The 19,106-nt window shown below is 41.9% G+C and overlaps 1 protein-coding gene across 2 annotated transcripts in view; it reads left to right on the plus strand.

Annotated features, from left to right (window-relative positions):
* Window positions 1–269: 269 nt before the first annotated feature.
* The window catches only part of LOC121668265 (serine/threonine-protein kinase Sgk3), a 55,694-nt gene continuing 36,857 nt past the window's right edge, over window positions 270–19,106 (plus strand). The window contains exon 1 of one of the 2 annotated variants that reach the window (XM_042035863.1): window positions 270–362. The gene's annotated coding sequence lies outside the window, so the exon portion shown is untranslated. The remainder of the gene's footprint in view (window positions 363–19,106) is intronic. The other variant, XM_042035869.1, reaches the window with a different exon arrangement.

A 19,106-nucleotide genomic window follows, 5' to 3' on the forward strand; every position in this document is an offset into this window, starting at 1 on the left:
GCGGGAGCAGGGCCGGCTGCGCGTCCCCGCCTGACCCCGCGGCTGCCGCCGCCCGGGGGGCGCTGCTCGGGGCGGGCCGGCGGCGGGGGCGGCACCGACAGCGGCACCGACAGCGGCACCGACAGCGACACCGACAGCGGCACCGACAGCGACAGCGGCCCCGCCTGCGCTGGCGGGGAGCGGCGGTGGCCCGTGGCCGCCCCGGGGTGGGCGCAGCCCCGCGAGGGGAGCCCGTCATCCCGCGGCCGCGGCGGGAGGAGCGCGGCTGACGCGGCAGGGAGGAGGAAGCGGCAACTCGAGCGGGCGGGCGAGCGGACGGACGGACGGGCAGCCCCGGCCGGCGGAGGGACGGAGGGAGGCAGGTACACGGGGTGCAGCCGTCCAGGGGTCGTACCCCTTCCCACGGCCGTGGTAGAGCGGGGCCGTCCGGAGCCGCGGAGGTTCAGCGGCCGCGGGGACACGGGACTCACTCGGGGACACGGGACTCAGGGACGTTTCGCTTCCCTTTTGTTGCAGCCCGAAAACGCCTGCGTGCTTTGCCTGCACCGCCGGCGTTCCCGTGGAGCGTGCTCGGTGCGGGCCTCGCCGGGCTCCTGCGGAGGGGGCCGGGGCGGCTGAGAGTGTTCCCGCAGGAAAGCGCTGCTCCGCGCGGACGTGCGGCTCCAGCGGCAGGGATCCCCTCGTGGACAGGGGGCAAAGTGCTCGCAGGCGAATAAACAAACAAACATGGAGAAACTTCTGCTCCCCCCCCACCCCCGTCCCCGCCGCTATAATTTTAGATATTATATTTGCAAAGAAGTTTTAAAGTCATTTGGTGTTTCACATTCTCCTCTCTTCTGTATATATACATATACTTTTTTTTTTTAATTTTATTTTTTTTATTCCCACCCTTCTCCAGCAGTGCTACTGCCTCCTGCTAGTACTCTTGCCCTAATGTTTTTATGGATTACTGCGAGTATATGTAGTTTTACATACTATGCTTTATTTTGCACGGCTGGTTCGGTTTGGGAGGGTTTGATTTCTGGGTTGCAATTACGGACACCACCAAACTCTATTTCAGTTCCACTACTTAATTCCATAAAGACAGTAAAGTTATGCTGGAATCAGACATTGAAGAGGTAAAGAATGGCTGGGCGTTTACATTTAGAGCAGGTGAAAGAGCCCTTTTCCAGAGAGTCCTTTTCCTCTGCCCCAGCAGGATGAGGAGACCCTGGTTTGCTTTGCTTTGTGCTTTTCAGAGGAAAAGCAGTGAATGCGGTTTGGATCTGCAGTCCCTCTTTCTGGTGGTCTCTGTGCCAGAGAGGCAAGGGCTGGAATTGCTTCTTCACTGGTTTAAACATCTTCGTCATGAGAGAAGGTTGGAGACAGAGAGAGAATTAAAATAATGCTTTCTTCTCCTGTGCAGAAGTCGCAAAGTATTGGTGCTTCCTGCACAGATCTTTTATGGGAAGGTAAAATTCTGACGCAGACTTAAAGGATTTGAATTAAGGAGAGAACTGGTCGAGCTTGAAGGAGTATCCCATAACATTCACCTGCATGACTTTTTTATTTGCAGGATGTCTGCCTCAGTGCTTTTGTGAGCATTGGTCAGAGCTCCTTGGCTTCCCCTTGTGAGACTTACATGCTCCTTCAAAGCCTTTTTTTAAATCTGAATTCTGTCAGGCTCTTTCCCTTAGTTTTTGAGATTGTATGAAGAGCAGAAATGTGCACTAGTTGGCAGCAAAAAAACAGTTAGTGATCTCTGTATTCCTCTCAGTAAGTGCTACAGCCTCTTTATTATGTGCTCTAAGCATTGAAATAGCATTGACATTTATACTGGATATTCAAAATAGATGTTGACAGCCCTTGTATTTAATTTCTTTCATGCTAATCTAATAAATTCAGTATCTATTGTAATCTTCAAAGAGGATTAAACATTTCCTAAGGGAAAGGAAAGTTATGCGGGCTGGTGAATACATGGGCTGCATCCAGAGTGCTGCAAGACTTGTAATTCACTGGTTATGTTGTTCTGAGGGGATCTTCATCCTGATAATCAATAACCCATAGGAGTTGTTGCTTTTTATTATCACTGTGTGCATTCTCATTCTCAAAGGACAGGTATCTTTCTAAGAAGCCTGACAAAGCTGGATGTTCAAGTCTCATTGAACAGAAGTCTTCAAAGGACTTATGGGGGGACAGTAGTTGGGCAGTTCCTCGTCCACTCTGCTTATAAAATAATGTATTGCAGGGAGCTAGTAGTTCAAATTTTAAGATGTGTGCGCTTTAAAATCACTGCTCTGTTCATTTTTTGACTTTTTTAAAGTCAATCCACAAGTAGGTGGATAATTTGACTGTAATGGCATGTGTTTAAAATAGTGATTGGTGGTTTTTAATATGCAGAATTGCTTCAGCCTAGCTAGCTGGAATAGCTGCAAGCCTCCAAAGCTGACTTGACCCAGCAACAAAATATTTCAGTAGGGTATGCTGAGGCCCAAAAATAAAGTATATTAAATAAAATGACCCGGGTATTAGCAAATAAAACTAGATGCAAAGCATCTCTTGTTTCTCTTGGGATCTAGCATTTATGATGGAAATCATCTGTCAATCTAAAATGCCATGCATGCTAATTGCAGGTTCATGTTAATCATCACTGTATAAGAGGGTATGTCAAATCTTATTTTCCATCCCATCCATACAGGATAAGCTTCTAATAAGCTGTGATCCTTCGGCCACATCCACGAATCGGTTCTCTCCTGGGTTATCCTCTCTATATCCCAGATCATTTTCCAGATGGTTTCAGTTTTATAATTTTCATGCAAGTAACTAGGGCTTTTTTGTCCCATGGCTACAAGCCATTTTATACGCAAATGCCCTGCATTTCTGCTTGGAAATAGAGCTCAGATGACACATATTTGCAGTTCCAAATTATTTTTTTGTTTTGGCTGCCTAAGTTGTCATTTAGAAGAACATTATTTTGAGGGAATGGGTGCTTCCCAAAAGGAAAGTCACTCTTGGTTGGTTTTATGACTTCATTTTTGGACATCCGTAAGTCATTGAAACTTATTCTGCTATGATTTTTTTTTTCCATAGACCAAGGAACTAGAAACTACTGTAAATAATGTATGTACATATATAGACTGAGACATAGTAAAGCAATATGTTGTTTTTATTTGAAGTTAGCTCTATGAGTATTTGAATTGAAGGATTCATTTTGTTCTAGTTTAAGTAGTATCCATATGCTAAAATGTCCTACAAAGCAAACACACTTTCCAAAGTAGAACCGAAGGGCTTCCGCATGCTGTAAGAACATTTTAAAATATGTTAATCAGGTTCCTGCTTGCATTCCTAATTCTCAAACAGAATTTATTCCCCCAAGTCTTCCAAACCACCTAACACTGAGTCTGCCTGACTCTGAAAGTGTCTCAAAAATATTGGATCTCCCTCCTTGAGCAGAAAGTTCTTAAGCGCCTTATCTAGAGCCGCTGTAGTTGAGCATCAAAGCCCTTAGGAGATGAAGAAAGTAGGGCACCTGGCAAGCACGTTGTAAACACACACACAGACGGCATCGGTTGTGTCTCGAAATGCGGTTGTGTATTTCCTTTTGAGAATGCTGTGGGAAGAGGAGCCAGCACTTACCTTTCCCTGAGAGCTGCTGGTGGCAGGGTTTGTCTAAGCAGTAGACTGTGTTCTGGTAGTTGAAACCAGGGCTCCTGGTCCCTGTGCCCGAGGGGTTCAAACCCACATCTTCTCTCACCTCTGCAGCTGTTGAATAGGCTGAAGGAGGTGAGCAGAAGGGCACACTTCGCTCCTTGTGTTCAGCCTGGGCTGTCTTGTGGAAGATGCAGAAGGTTGCCCGAGGCTGGCATGAGGGAGCACCAGAACCTTGACTCGGTCACAGCAGTTTGTGTCCTACTGGGAGGAGGGCTGGGAGCTGGTGGCTGCTTGCTCATGATGATTATCAGAGGTGAGCATTTCCATGACATCCTCTATGTTTCAAGAGAGGATCAACACTTGACTAATTTCTCTAGGAGAGAGCTGGGCCCAGGAGAAGAACAGGCTCAGAGATCTGGAGTGGGTGGTGACAGCTGTTTGTAGTTCCAGTTTAGAAGTTCAAGCCTGCAAGCTGAAGTGGGGAAAGTGTCCAGTGTTTCCGTCCAGAAAGTCCCATTTCCAGTGCAGGAATCTCCATCGTGGGCCACCACTTTCACACAGTGTATCTGCATGGCAATAGGTGTCACCCTGCCAGTTTTGTATTATTCAGGTTTTTAGGTGGTGTTTTATGTGTTCCATGCCACAGTTTTGTGTGTTTGTGTCCTGACCTGTAACTCCATTCCCTCACCCTTATCTGTGTTAGGATTCTTTCTCCCTACTCTTTAGCAAAGGAAGAAGTAAGGTTTTATCTTCATATGACCTTTTCACTCCAGTTTCTCAGACACCCTGTGAGCATCATCTGAGGAGGAGAGGAAACTTCCTTATTCCCTCATATTTGAAATGCTTTGCTTTGCAACTACAGTCTTTCTGTGGTTTATGGCAGGAAAGCACCTGGGGGTTGGGGGATTGTGGGTAAGCAAGATTGATGTCTAAATTTATTTCACAGCTCCTTTATTCAAAGAGATGTCACATCTTACTTCTTGGCAGCCTTGTTTGAAACTGTGAGGGCAGCTGGCAAGCTGCTAGTGCTGAGTGCCTTGCCAAATACTGTTGCAAAATACTGCCAGTGCAGAAGTTGCATAGCTTTACAGACTGTTATGCTTCTCTTGGAGTAAACCAAAGGGGTACTAGCTTCTGATCCTTTGCCTCTGCTGAGAAGCAGGACCTACATGTTTCCATCACCTTATGAGGCACCATCATGCTGCTTTGCTGCTGCTGTCTCTTCCAGCCCATGGGATTAGTTTTCTGTCAGTGGTACTTCTCCATCTCTTGTTCACTGTTGTGAAATAACCAAGAAAAAAGAACTATTTAAAAGATCTTCACTATATTGTTAATTGCAAAATAGTTTGGAACAGACATCAGGCCAAGGAAAGCTTTGCCTCTGATCCTGGACTCAATGTTGCTAATGCAGCAGGTGCATCAGAATAGATTTGCTGTCCCCCACGGAGTTACACCCCATATTTGAGTGTTTATCGAAGATCCATGCAACTGAAGTCAATCCCAACTATTTATCAATATAAAATAGAATGCAAAATCTGATATCTAAATATATGCAAACTGTGTGCCATTTATTGAGACCTTGTAACTTCGTTGTTAAATCAAAGCATGAGTTGGAAACACAGTTTTATTTTTCAGGAGCTATCTTGATAGCTATTTCAGAGCTTTGCACCAGTAATGTGTGCTCAAATTGGTATTTTAATGAGAAAAAGGGCCCTTGTGAAGATTATTGTCTTGTGGTGTTGTATAATATATTGCATTATGATGACATTTCTGGATTCAGCAAGGAAGATAAGCTGAAGGGGTAAGTGCTGCTCAGGGCTAAACATCTTAAATCATGCTGTTACTCTGGTTAGAAGGAACCTTGGAACGTGGTGGGTTAACTCACCACCTTGAGTTAACTCCCCACCCTCAATTCAGACAGGGCTGTGCAGGGCTTTGTTTGCCTGGGTTTTGAAAACCCCTGAAGACAGAAGCTCCACAGCCCCCCTGAGCACCCTGTGGTCAGTTATCCTTGTGGAGATTTTCCTTCTCTCGCAGTGCACTGCTCTGCACCAGCCAGTCTGTCTTGGTAACCATCTCGAAGACATTGGGAGGCTGTTGTTTGGTGCCCCTCAAGCCTCCTCTTCTCAAGGCTAAGTAAGTCCAGTTGCCTCCAGCTCACCTAGAGAATGTGCTGCAGCCCATGACTTCTGTGTTTTGGCTTCTTCCATACCCTGTGTAGTTCCTGCTGAAGTGGAGGAATGTTGGATGCATGTGTTAGGATGCAAGTGTACGTGGTCTGCATGATTCTGAACTACTGTGTGTTTATATTGCAATAGTTTAGGTTTAGACTTTTTTTTTTGTTTGTAAATCCTAGTGTTAGGTATTTATGAACTGGGATCACTATCAAACCCTAAAATATGTTTTATACTAAGTTTAGTAAATAAGTAAGGACTGAGCATTCAGAAAATGAATGCTTTTACTCAACCATGGTGGAATTTCCAGTTTATGGTATGTGTTTTGCTTTAATGCTGGGAAGAGCACAGAAGAGGGACAGGAGGTAATTAAAGAAGAAAATAACTCCTGTACTCCCTTTGGATGGGACTTAACCATACCTTGAAAAAGCAAGATGCATTAAGTCTACAAGTTTGGAATGCTGCCAAAAACTACAAAACAGAGAAAACTTAGGACAATTCAGAAATAAAAGCTACCTGGCAAAAGTAGCCAGACTGTCAAATGCCTTGAAGACAAGTGCATCAAAGAACTAGGAGACTTCTGCTTCCTCGCTGCAGTAGTAGTGGTGCATCTTGAATATATTAAAGTGGGGGGGGAAAAAAAAGAAAGAAGCCATGTTTTCATAAAAAGGTAAATAAAAAGAGCATATAGCATTAAGGAGTATGTAGTAATGTTTTATGAGAGGTAAGAAGGGAAGCAGAAGGGGGTTATTTGGAGTCATAGTGGATGCTGATAGCCTGGAATCCAATTATCCAATTAGCCTCCTGATTTTTTTTTTTTTTTTTCAAATACTAGGCCCTCCTGTTTCATTGAAGCAATAAATGTAATGCTGTTAATTTAATGTCCCGGTACTCTTGATAAATATCTTGTAAATAACTAACTTGTTTTCATCAATTGCTCTTTAAGAGGGGTCATGGATTTTTCAGACTAGCATGGAAATGGTTAAACAGCATCTTAATATCTAAATTTCACCCTCCCAAATCAGCCTTTGATAAGAGAATATCTGTTGTCTTTGGAATTGTTGGGACTAACACCTCTTTCCTGCCATCCTTCGGTTTTCAGAGCCCTGATAGAAAACAGATGGGGTTTCTCTGTCAGGGAACCCCAAAACTGTCCCTTAGTTGTGTCTCTTGAAAATAATGTGACACTTGCAGCAGTAACAGAAAACCAGACAATTACTGTGCTCTGGTGAGAGAATGTGGCCACTGTGCTACAAAATTTTCAGGTTTCTTGGTGTAAATTGTTTGTGTCAAGAATGAACTGTGCTGTTTCCAATGACGTTTTACATCTTGTGTATGTGCCCACACACATTATATGTAACTCTAAAGGCATATGCCAGATAGATTGGTTTAACTTCACTTTTCTTCAGAATTTTTTGAAGGTTGGCTGCCTCTTTGGTGCTCTTTTCATGTTAACTAATAGGTTATGTGGTGGATGAATAGGATTCTTTATAGAATTATCTAAAACCAGGCACTGATTTATTTGAAAACAAAGGGTTTCTTTAGAGCTAAGTTTAAGCTGGCATTGCCATGAATCCTAGAATTATTCTACATTTAAATGAGAGAACAGTGATGCACTTGTACTTGGGCTTTGAACAGCACAGAGCTGTTGACCAGAGGCTTGGAGACTGCTGAGCAAGTCTGTTTAGGTGCCTTTGCCAAAGTTTCCAAGCCTACTCTTCTCTCCTTACAGATTATGAGAAGCAAAGCTAAGAAGGCACTATAAGTTGCACTGATCAATTTGTTTGGAGGAAGGCAAGTGTTTTGCTGGTGTGTGATCAAAAAATGTATAAAAACCTGCACTGTAGCAATCTGAACACGTACTTTTTCTCTGTTTTGCTTTGGGGTGTGTGGGGTCTAGAGCATAGCAGCTAAACAATACCTCACTTGTTTATAAAAAAACTTGGGAAGAAGGGGTGAGAAAGAAGAAAATATTTACAGTAGCGTTCCACCCAATTAAAATCAGAAGGCAGACTAAAAAGGAAAGAGTTCATCTATGGTCCAAGCCAATTAAAAGTAAATTTTGCTGCTTGGATGTTAATTTACACATCCAAGGCAGCAATGTAAATTTAACTAGAAGCTTAACCTCATCAGTTAAGATGAACCTCAGAGTTGTGATTAATTTGGTTTTGGTCATAGCATCTGGGTGTTTAAGCACATTTTATGTGAATTGACACACAGAAATTCATAAACGCCTTAAAATGTTAAATCTGTGGAGTACTTCAGCAGAACATGTAAGTAATGCCTGTCTCGCAAACACAGCTCTGCAACACGAGCTGGCTCGGATCCTCAGTTAAGATATTCTTATGTTTTATGCCCTCAGCCATTTCCCCCCTTGTTTAATTATCTGGGAGTAAAACCAGATTTCTGTAGCTTCTCTCATGTATTAAAAGGTATTTCGAATTTCTGTGCAAATGCTTTAATTGTATTTGTTGACATTAGTTTAGATTGTTTGTGGGGTTTTACACATACGATGTGTATTTATTTACAAAGAACTGAAATAGAGGTAGAAGGAGGAATCTCATAACACTTACGGGTTTTGCTCAGAAATTAAACTGCAAACTTGTCAATGCGTGCAAAAATCAGTTTACTGTTTTACATAGGAGCATCACTTGAAATGACCTCAAAGAAATTTGATCATCAACCGCCCAGTCAAATCCTGGATAATTATTCAGGGAACCATGTTGGATGCGTGATGTGCACAGAGTAAGAAACAAAACAGTCCTTGACAAGGAATCTGAAGGGGCTGAATATTTCAGAAGCTACAAAGCATAAGGAACAGAGGACAGCCTTGCAGCTCAGAATCTAGACAGGGACACACACAGACATGCACAATTTGACATTTCTTTGGGAAAAGAAAGTTCATTAAATGAAAATATGTTGATATTAGGAACTGGCAAGGAGAAACTGGAACATTCTTTGTCTTGGTTACTGCTCTATGACATGGCAGCTGGAAAAGATTGAGGACTTGGGTGCTTGGCCCTTTGTTTTGGTTTTGCTGTTTTAATTTATATGTCAGAAAGTCCCTAGACATAGGTCCTCATTTAAAGAAAAGAAAGAAAGAAAAATAAGACAGATTATTAGCAATGTTATTTTAAAGCAGTTGCAGTTCTTAAGTTAAAATATTGTGATAGTTGTTCCCGTGTATTTACAGATCTACCACAGATGTCCATATGTCACATCAGATGTCAGTTAAAATGGTCAATATGTTGTCTCAAATCAGCCAGTGCCTGGTGTCTAGACACTGAACGCTGTCACTCCAGTCATGCTTGTTGCTGCAAAGCATTTAGATCAGTCTAACAGTGGAGGAAAGCAGTGTTGTTCTGGTCTGCTATGGCTGGTGTGTCCTGTTTTGGTCTCTGCCACATGGATGCCAGCGGCTGGTCCCTGGATTCCTCTGGTTTAGCTTAAGATGAGTCTCTGTTACAGTATTAGTTCAGTTCAGGAGTGTCCTTTTGGAGTACATCCCTTGTGTTTCACTTTGCTGGGGGATCTTGGGGAACATGAGCTGGATTCCCTTCAGATGAAGTAAGACTGGAAGATGTTCTTCAGGAGCACTACTGAACATGGGGCCAGTGTCCTGCCCACAGGACCAGGCTAAAGCTGGGTTGAAGCAAAACATAGAAATCCTGCCGTGCCAACATGGGTCACGTGGGTGCTGCATCTTCAGCATCAACTGTTTTCCCCTCTGTGGATGTGCTTTTCTTGCACTGCATTACTTGTTAAGGTAGACATTTGAAACAAAAACTGCAGCAAGAGTAGATCCAAGCACCTGGAGCCTGCCTTTTCTCTTGACTTCAGGTGCAGCCTTGTTAAGCCATTGCTCATGAAAGTGTAACACCCCTCTGAAATGACTCTCCCTGCAAATGGCAGTCTCATTTTTCATCTTTGTTTTTCCCAGTTTCCTGCCTGTCACCTGACTTCCCTCAGTGCTTCTCTCTGGGTTTCAAAACCACTTTTCCTTCTCCTCACTTCTGGTTTGCCACCTTTGCATTCCTCAACCATTGCTCCCAGCTGTAAGGTCTCAGTCTCAAGTAATCTTTGCCCCAAAGATGCAATCTGTGTTTATGAAGAAGTGTTTGCTTCAGCTGTTTTTAAAGCTCTTTCCTGGTGAAATCTCTTCCATTGCTTCATTACCCTTCCAATATTTTTTTCATGCTCTTGTCTCCCCTCCTCCAGTGTTTAAACTGAACCTTCTCTGTGCTCATTTTAAGCTCATTAGAACTTGTCCTGAAGGGGCAATGCCCTTTTCTTTGAAGTAGTCTTCCAAGGAAATAGCCATCCCTCAGGTGGGCTCCCTCTACCCCACCCCACACTAGCTTGTCCATCCACTTCCCTGTAAATCACATTTTCTAGACCAGTTTTCATTCAAATTTCTGTTCCCTAGACCTGCTCAGGTAGGACCACATCTTTCCTAGGTATTCAGACACAGAGTGAAGTAGAAGGACTTTTCTGAGTTCAGCAGATTATGCTCAGGCTTTCCACTCCCAAGACTTTTATTTTATATCTCATAGCAATGTTTGTGTTTCTTAGAACAGCATGACATTTGTCTCTTGTGACCTGCAGTAGTCTGAGGCCTTGTTTCCCATCCTGTATTTCCATATTAGACGTTTCCTGCCCATGGGCAGTATCTTGTACATAACCTGCTACATTTCACTCCATCCTTCCGGATCACTACCTCTGTCCTGACGATGATATATTCAACCTTTGTTTCTCACATCCAGAACTAATATTTATTCTTCCTGCATCTGTAGCCTGGTTGTAAAATACCTCAAGGCAGTTTCAAAGCTTTCCTAAAGGGAAGGTGTGATGTCTGTGATTCCTCTCCTACCTCCCTGCAAGGTTGTCAGAGGAAGTTAGCGATGTAATTTAACAAATCTCTTTTGGCTATTACTTTGGATTATCTTCCAGGTGCTGCTAATTGATCTGTTTTGGATTGTTTCCCCCGGAATTTGAAGTTAAACTGACTCACTGGGTCTTTAATATTCTTACCTGTTGTTTTTGTTGCTTTGGTTTGTTTACTTGGGTTTTTTTCCATTGTGCACACGTGCACACACTTCCATTCACATGCTCTGTCTCTCTCCTGTTCCTCCTGAAATCTTACCTGTCATTACTATTTTTTATGCCTGTCACTGCTTGCACTTGACCCTGTTGGTGAAGACTGATGTCCTAAACATGATAGTCTACCGGATGTCATCTCTCATCAGCTTTTCTCTGTGTTGACTAGGGCCAGGAGGTTTTTCTTGCTCTTAAGCTATAAACATATTGATAATAAGGATTTCTTTTTGTTGTTAGTCTTTTTTTTTTTCGTTCTAATTCTACCTTAACCATGCTGATTCTCTTAACTATGTACTTCTGCAGATTTTATATTTATTGCTAGCAATTTGACTATGTTTTCACATTCTGTGTCTGTCTTGACAAATAAATCTTGTGCTACTTCTGCTGTTTATTTTTACAGGGCACAAGCACAGATTATCGTGTTGTTTTGTAGAGAAATTGCTGCTTCTTTCTTGTCTCCCCTCTTAGTGTCTCTTGTTTTCACATTCTCTTTGCTACATTCTTGGGGTCCCCCACCTCCCATTTAATAAGGTTTAGTCAATTTTTCTTCTGAACTGGTTGCTTTCCATTTGTCTAGAAGCAAATCTAAAGGATCTGCTGCCTTTTTGAAAATTAAAAAAAATTCTGATTTTGAAACAGATGTTTAAGCCTAAACTGAACTAAAGTGCTGTCAATTCACAGGCTTTTGCTCCTTATACCATGTGACTGTCAAGATACCACATGGTAGTAGATTCCCCATTCAGGCTCTTTGGTTTTACTTCTAAGTTGCTAACTATTTAATATGTAGATTTGAGATATCAAACAAATAACCCTGGTGCTGGTAGGTGGTTTTTAATGGCCTTGTTGTTGTTTAAACTGATTAGCCCTGTCAGTGCAAATGGCTTGTTCTTGCAAGGCTTCAGATTCTGCTGACTGTCATTGTGCTTGTTGTCTGTCATTGTGCGCAGTGACAATGGATCTACCACAGTGGGAAACATCAATTTAAAACCTAAGGAGAGTGCATCCTTTCAGATTTACAGAATAACAGAATAGTTTGGGTTGGAAGGGACCTTAAAGATCCTCTAGTCTCCATTTCTGGTCTGTAACCTCAGCCCATTTGTGAGATGGTCCAGATTTTGTTTCACAAGTTGTTGATACTGTACAGAGGTCAGATGCTGGATCCAGACTCCTCCAACCATGGATTTATTTCCTTGGCTCGTTGCAGCAATGACAGTAGAACATTTTAGCTGAACCACTCCATCAGAATGAACGGCTGTTTGACGTGGGTGTCCGCAGCAATTAACTGAAATGCCTCCCCTTGCTGTTTTGAAAGGGGAATGCTGTACTGCATTCCACTCCCGAGAGAGAACTGAACCTTTGCATATTCACCCTTGGTGACATCAAAGATGCTAAAGGCATTGGCTTGCTTCACATCCAGGGTGAGTGAAAAAGGCACCCACCCTGCTGCAGGAAGCCTGTCAATTCAACACTTCCTCCAAATTAAGGCTGTGACGTGCTGCCACACTTTGAAAAGAAAAGGATCTGGCTAAAATGTAAGACAAATTCCACAATTTATGTGTTCAGAAGATAGTGACAATTCTTCTCTGAAATAATTTTTTGTTAGTATCTGATTTACTTACTTTTGTAGTAAATTTGTCCCCTCCCCCCCCCCATATATGTTTGGGGCTTTTTGTTGGGTAGTTTCTTTCTTTACAAAAGAAAATCTCAAAATAATAATTATTATTTTAGTTATAAAGTAAAAGAGTGTGAGTTATGCATGTTTTCCTCTCTCCTTTCAGACACTACAGGAATTTGTGGCCTCTCCTCTCAACTTTCCTGGACACGCAATAAAACAAAACTTAATATAATCCCATGTAAATTAAATAAGTAATCCCAACACCTTGTTTCCATACTCCCACAATTCTAGCAGCCATACAGGTATAGTCTGGCTCTACCTGTCCACCATGGCAGGCATATTACTGCTTTCAAATTTTCTTTTATGTGGAACGTCCAAAATGTCTTTTTCTTCGGTGTTTTCTTTGATGTTTTATTTGTTTGCTTTTTGTCTCGCTCAACCACTGGTCCTTTTGTTAGCTGATAAAACTTCTACTGCCTCTCTTTCATCCCATAAATTGCTCTGGCTTGTGTGACTTGAGACATCCTTCCCATAAACCAGATTTGAAAATGTAGTAGTAGTTTAACTGTGCAGGTTCATGTTACAGTTTAACCCCAGCTGGCAACCAAGTACCATGCAGCCCCTTGCTCACTCCCCCTGCCCTGGTAGGATGTGGGGGAGAATTGGACAAAGGTAAAACCCATAGGTTGAGGTAAGAAAAGTTTAAGAATTGAAATAAAGTAAAATATAATAATAATAATAATGAAAAAGGAGGAAATGGAAAGAGAGGAATAAAACCCAAGAGAAAGAAGTGATGGACAATACAATTGCTCACCATCCCCCAGTGCCCAGCCCATCCCTGAGCAGCAATTGGTGGCTCCTGGCCAACTCCCCCAGTTTATATGCTGAGTATGAAGTTCTAAGGTATGGAATATCCCTTTGACCAGTTTGGGTCAGCTGTCCAGCTGTGGTCCCTCCCAGCTTCTTGTGCACCTGCTCAGTGGCAGAGGATGAGAGCCTGAAAAGCCCTTGACTTAGGGTAAACACTGCTTAGCAACAACTAAACATCAATGTGTTATCAACACTATTCTCATACTGCATCCAAAACACAGCACTGTACCAACTAGCAGAAAGAAAATTAACTCTATCCCAGCTGAAACCAGGACAGTTCACAATGCATGCAATAAAGTGTGTATGAAAAACTTCATTGAGCAATTATGCCTATAGGAATGCTGGAAATAGGAGTCAGCAGTAGAAACAGCCAATTTCCTTACTGTGACTTTAAAAGAATCCTGATTACTTCTGCATTTCTCTTCTCAAAATTAGTCATTATTCCTGTAAGAGTGAGAAATAAACAGTGGTTGTATCTTCTGACTTTGGACGCGCTTCTAAATCAATCAGTGGAGGTAGATGGGTGAAGGATGAAAATATCCACAATTACCCCAGCTTTATTTTAACAGAGGTGTGTGGTGAGGATCCCTTGGCTGGACATTGCCTGCACCCCAGGCTCCCCAGGGGAGGTGACTGCAGCAGCAGGCGAGTGTCCCTGTGGTTCTGGTGTGGCAACAACTGCTTTCAGGTAGGCATAAACTGGTGACAAACAAATCAAAAAAAAAGAGCAGCGTAGGCCTGGAAGAACCACAGTTATGTAAAGGTGAACAATGAAACATTATTTCTCAAGTGGGTATTTTGAAGGGCTGTTACCGCAACACTTTTTATATAAATGAAAGGTACATTTGAATCGGAAGCAATTTGGTGTAGCAAACTGCAAGTGACTCATCCCAGACCTGAGGGGAAACAGAGCTGCTGTGACACAGAGACGTTTTTGAGTGCTTGCATGGAATCTGCTTCAGACGATCCAAGAGTGAGAGATATTAGTACTGTCCTCCAACACCGCTCCTGTTAGCATCCACTAGCAAGGTGCATATTCCAGTTAGGAGATCCTCATCACCTCTGCAATTGCAACCAAACAGAGGTTGATTGTTGGTAGCTTCTTGAATGTTACACAGATTCCACACATAGCCCGTATTTTAGTACTAATGCAGTAACAATGTATTTATCAAGAGCTTCAGTTCAGGAGATGAACATCATGAGTTCTCATGGCTTTACAGAATCTTTTATCTTCTTTCTAGAACAAAATTTTTTCTTTAATTCAAAGATTTATAAAAACATTTAATGAACCAGGTTGACACAAAGATTGTCACGTAATTAGAAAACTCTGACATTTTGGTTTTTTGTGTTCTTGTGCAAGCTTAAAATTGTGCTGTCATCTTTAAAAACTACTTTAATTTGTACAGCATTGCTGGAGAAAACTGTAGTTGGAATAAGACCTACACCTGATAGATCCAAGAGTAGCTTGGTTTGTGTGCAGGAACATTTTCTTATGAAACATTTGAGTAATTTGAACAATGATTTCAAGAAAATACCGTGTCTTTAAAGTAATCTGGTTCTTACTGTCCCTTTTAAAATGGCTGTATGTACATCAAAGCTAAATTTTGTGATAATTTCTCCTCCCTAGTAGTCATGTTCCATACTGTAACCTACAGTAGCTTTCCTTGTTCCGTGTGGTCCCTACCCTCCAACACCACAATACCTAACATCAAAAAATTGTTGACCTGAAATACTAAATCTGCTATGTTCCTTTTTAAAGCTGCATAATGGAACAGTGGTCTTGAATTAGTATTGAGATTAGAGGGATTTATTTAATTGTACGATATTCCATTAACTGGCTTCTGCTAGATTGCCATATTATAAAAAGAAAGGTAAGTTAAAGAAAAAAATTAGTTTAGTGGAGTCCAGAAGTGGATCATGGGTACCTGCTTCTCGTTGTATTGGTTTTACCTGGTATAAGAGGACTAGATGCATCTTTATGTAAAGTATTGCTGATGTATCTTTATGGCTGCTGGTGTGGGGTCCCTCCAAGGCAGGGGCTGGGCATACCCCACATAGCTTTATATCAATCTTTGCTGAAACTTACTTAGTAGTTCAGACCCACATGTACCCTTCAAACACAGACCCATAGTTCCCAGGACTGAAAATGAGAAAATGAAAATGTTCTTGGAGAACAAAAATTGGATTCCATAGCTAGTAGATGAGTATACATCTTCTCTGTGGGTCAGGAACAGGGTTGGAAATCTGGCAAACCTGGGAAATGACTAGATAAACAAGTAAGCAAAGTAAGGTCAGCAAATAATAAACTCTTGAAACATTTTTCTTAAATATGTGTCTTGCTTTGGTAGATTGGGTTTTTTTTTTCATTGTTGCTACATTTTTGCTACTCTGAGTTGGTGCATAACAGTACTTTAGTGGAATGCATGTGTCTTTTGCCATAAACAGTTTGTTGGAAGTATTAATAGAATAGCAAAAACAAATCTGGTCTATTCTGTAGATCCTAGGCTGCCTTTAAAATGCTTTTAATTTGGAAAAAGGCTGTGAGCCTTTTGTGAGGGGACATACACACCCCAAACCAAAGCCCTTGTTCAGTTTCTTTTGAATACAATACCAGTAAATAGCTTGAAAATGCAAACAGGGTCCTTGTGTTCTTGCTCATCTCTACAATTTGAGGAAGAACTCTTGACTTTCTGGGTAGACCCCACCTACATAACATTGTGTGCCAGAGAACTTGTTTACCAAAGCATGTTTGTTCACCCCAGCCTGTATTTGCAATTCTAGTAGAACGTGCTGTAGCTGGGTTTCAGGAGGCTGAAATAAGAAACATCCATACGGAATTACCACTTAAAGAGATTTTTTTCTTTTATACTTAGCTTTGGTATACCTTCCTGCACAAAGTGCTCAGATCTCCTGGAAACTCAGAGACTTGGCCTATTTTATAGAACTGTATTTATAAATGGAATTCCAGAGTCTTTGTTGAGAGTGAAATGCAGGTCATACAGTGCTGTCAGTTGGGGTTTTTTTTTAGCAATTTATACTTCATGGGCTGTATTTGATAACTTCAGCCTCACAGTGTTTACCAGTGCAGTAATTTATTACTGTGTTTTATGCATGTCTGCTGAAACTAGTCCCAGAAACATTTCAGCATGTACCAATAAGATGTATATGTGATATGTCAAGCACATGTGTTGCTATATGCCTATAAAGCAGCTGGTTATCTTTATCCTTTTGTTATATATATTTTTCCTTTTTTTATATATGTATTCACCCTTGTAGGACTTGGTGGTAAGCCAGGTCCAAGGTGCTTCTTTTTCCTTGTATTCTTGAAACCCACATAAATCTTTTGTGATTCCATGTGAGCATGTGGAGGTGGCTTGAGGCAGTATCCACACTCTGGGTCTCTGAGATAACTGATAACTAAGGTAAACTAGGCTATCAGGAGTTCAGCATTCATACTGTTCTTCTTCTGGTAGCTGAACTAGTTCGTGGAGGTTTCACTTGGTCACCTGCTCCATACTGCACCCTTGCAGTGAGTGAGGACAGCTGCAGGGCAAAAAAAGGTAAGGGCCATGTGCCCTCTGATAGTGATTCTTCTCCTAAGGACACAGGTATGGTTGGGTGATGTCTCCTGGTGCAACCCTGCCAGCTATTGGAGTGATAAGTGAACAGGATGTAAACAGCAGGATTTGGGTCAGACAGTTCATGTACACTGAATTCACCATTCACTTTAAATGCCTTGCATGCTAAGTAATTTTTAGAAGCTGATCATTGAAAAAAGTGAAACTATCCTGAAAAAAAAGTACTCCATATATGGTAACAGTAATATATTTTGGTGTGTGCATGAGGGAAGTAAAGAACTTGAGGAGGAAGAAGTCAGGAAAATAGAGATGCACGTAATTTCACTGCCTGATACTGCTTTTTTACTTCGAAATTTCATTGAGCATTTATGCTATTGGCAGAATGCTTGGTTGTGTACTAGTGTTCCTTTTTAGTAAATACTTCAGTTGATTTAAACCAGTTTTCTTCTGAGCTTCTGTGAGGAATTTCTTTGATGTGGTGCTGCTGTCATTTTTCTGGTTCATGTTATACACACTCTGTGATGTTCATGAAATGATGCAGTTTATTATGATTTTTCTACAGTTCTCCATCATTTTGATTTGTGGTGTTTGCTATGCTTAGGGGAGGATCCATGTAGTGTTGCAGATCGCTGTTTTGATATTCATTAACCTCTGTGCTCCAGGACATTCTTCTTGTAATACATGGATCATCATCTTTGTGTCTGGAGTGCTGGAAAACTGGCAGTTCACTATGTCACTATGAATGAAGCCTCCTTTTACTTGCCAAGTTCTTAGGCTTTGTCAAGAGATAATACTAAATCTTTCAGCAGTGTTTAGGTGGCTTGTGGTAGTTTGTGGTGGGTTGGTTAGTTTGCTTGGAGAAGGGGTTGAAATATATGTTTGCAATGAATCAGTCTTTTAAGTATTCATTTCATTCCTTCAGATTGAAAGACTGTCATCTGAAGACATTCTGTAGCTGATCTAGAGTACAAAAAGAAATTAGGGAAAAAACCATTTCCTCTGAGCAGCTCATGTAAAATTGAACCATTACGCAGACTCCTCTAATAAGCACAGGCATGCAACTAGGAAAATGAGTTAAATGAAATCTATTAATATGCATACATTCATTAAGTGTTACAAAACCAGCTTTGGTAAAGAACAGTTACCTGGTGATACTGTTGCTTGCACCTGCATTGTGAGCTTTAAATCTTGCCCAGCTGGCAATTCTTCCACAGTTCTAACTCTCAGGCTTTCAGCTAGTTCACTTTCCCACTGAGTGTCTTCTCTTACTTGATTTTGTCCATGGTAGCCTGTGTTTTCTGGTAATCTCATGAGTCCAGGGAGTCCAACAGGACACTGTTTTCTCCAGTACACAGCTCTCGGGTGTCACGCTTTGCAGCGCTGAATGCCTGGTCCCAACTGGCCCATGCTTCTTCTAAGTCCTGTTCCTAAGCAGACAGTGGGGTGTGAACATAGCCTAATTAGCCACCAAACAAGGGGCTGGAAAGCAGTGTGAGAATAACTCACAGAACAGGGTGGGTGCATATCTGTCTTCATAGATTGTTATGGGGTCTTTGTGGCAGCCAGAATCCCTGGTGTTAGACAGTATTTGCCCAGAGTTTCTGTGCCTGTGTCATTGTGAGGCCCATCCATTGCTGCCTGAGACCTTTCAAAATGGTGATGTCCTCAGACTGCTCAATGCTGTGTAGGTGGGTAAAACCTGCGGGGAGTTGGGTCCTTTGATTAAAACATTTGGCACATGTGAAGTTAACTACAGTGGCCATGTATTGTTTCCTGAATGAAGTCTAAGTTCAGGGCCTGATGGGCTAAAGGCTAAGACTAATTATTTTAAAGATCACTTCATATCGATTACCACATCATGTTTGGAAGGTTATAAACGGACACATTTGGTTTAACTGGAATTAACAGTTGGCAAGATACTGACACAGAAGAAGTTTTAATTCGAAACACCATCTCATTTTAGTGTCCAAACCCGCTGACTATTGACAGTCTGTTTTAGGGCAAGGAGGTTGTGTTTTCCTTAGTGTGAGGAGTAGGATAGAAAGCTTGGTGTTAACAGAGATAGGCTGAGATACTCCTTTGAAGATGCAGGAACTGAAGTGGAAAGCTGTGGTGTTGGTGTTTGAAGCTGATAGTGAGGTA

This window comes from Corvus kubaryi, unplaced genomic scaffold (genome assembly GCF_017639235.1).
Source record: "Corvus kubaryi isolate FWS band 111438036 unplaced genomic scaffold, C.kubaryi_AGA036_p1.0 37385, whole genome shotgun sequence".
Lineage (NCBI taxonomy): Eukaryota > Metazoa > Chordata > Aves > Passeriformes > Corvidae > Corvus > Corvus kubaryi.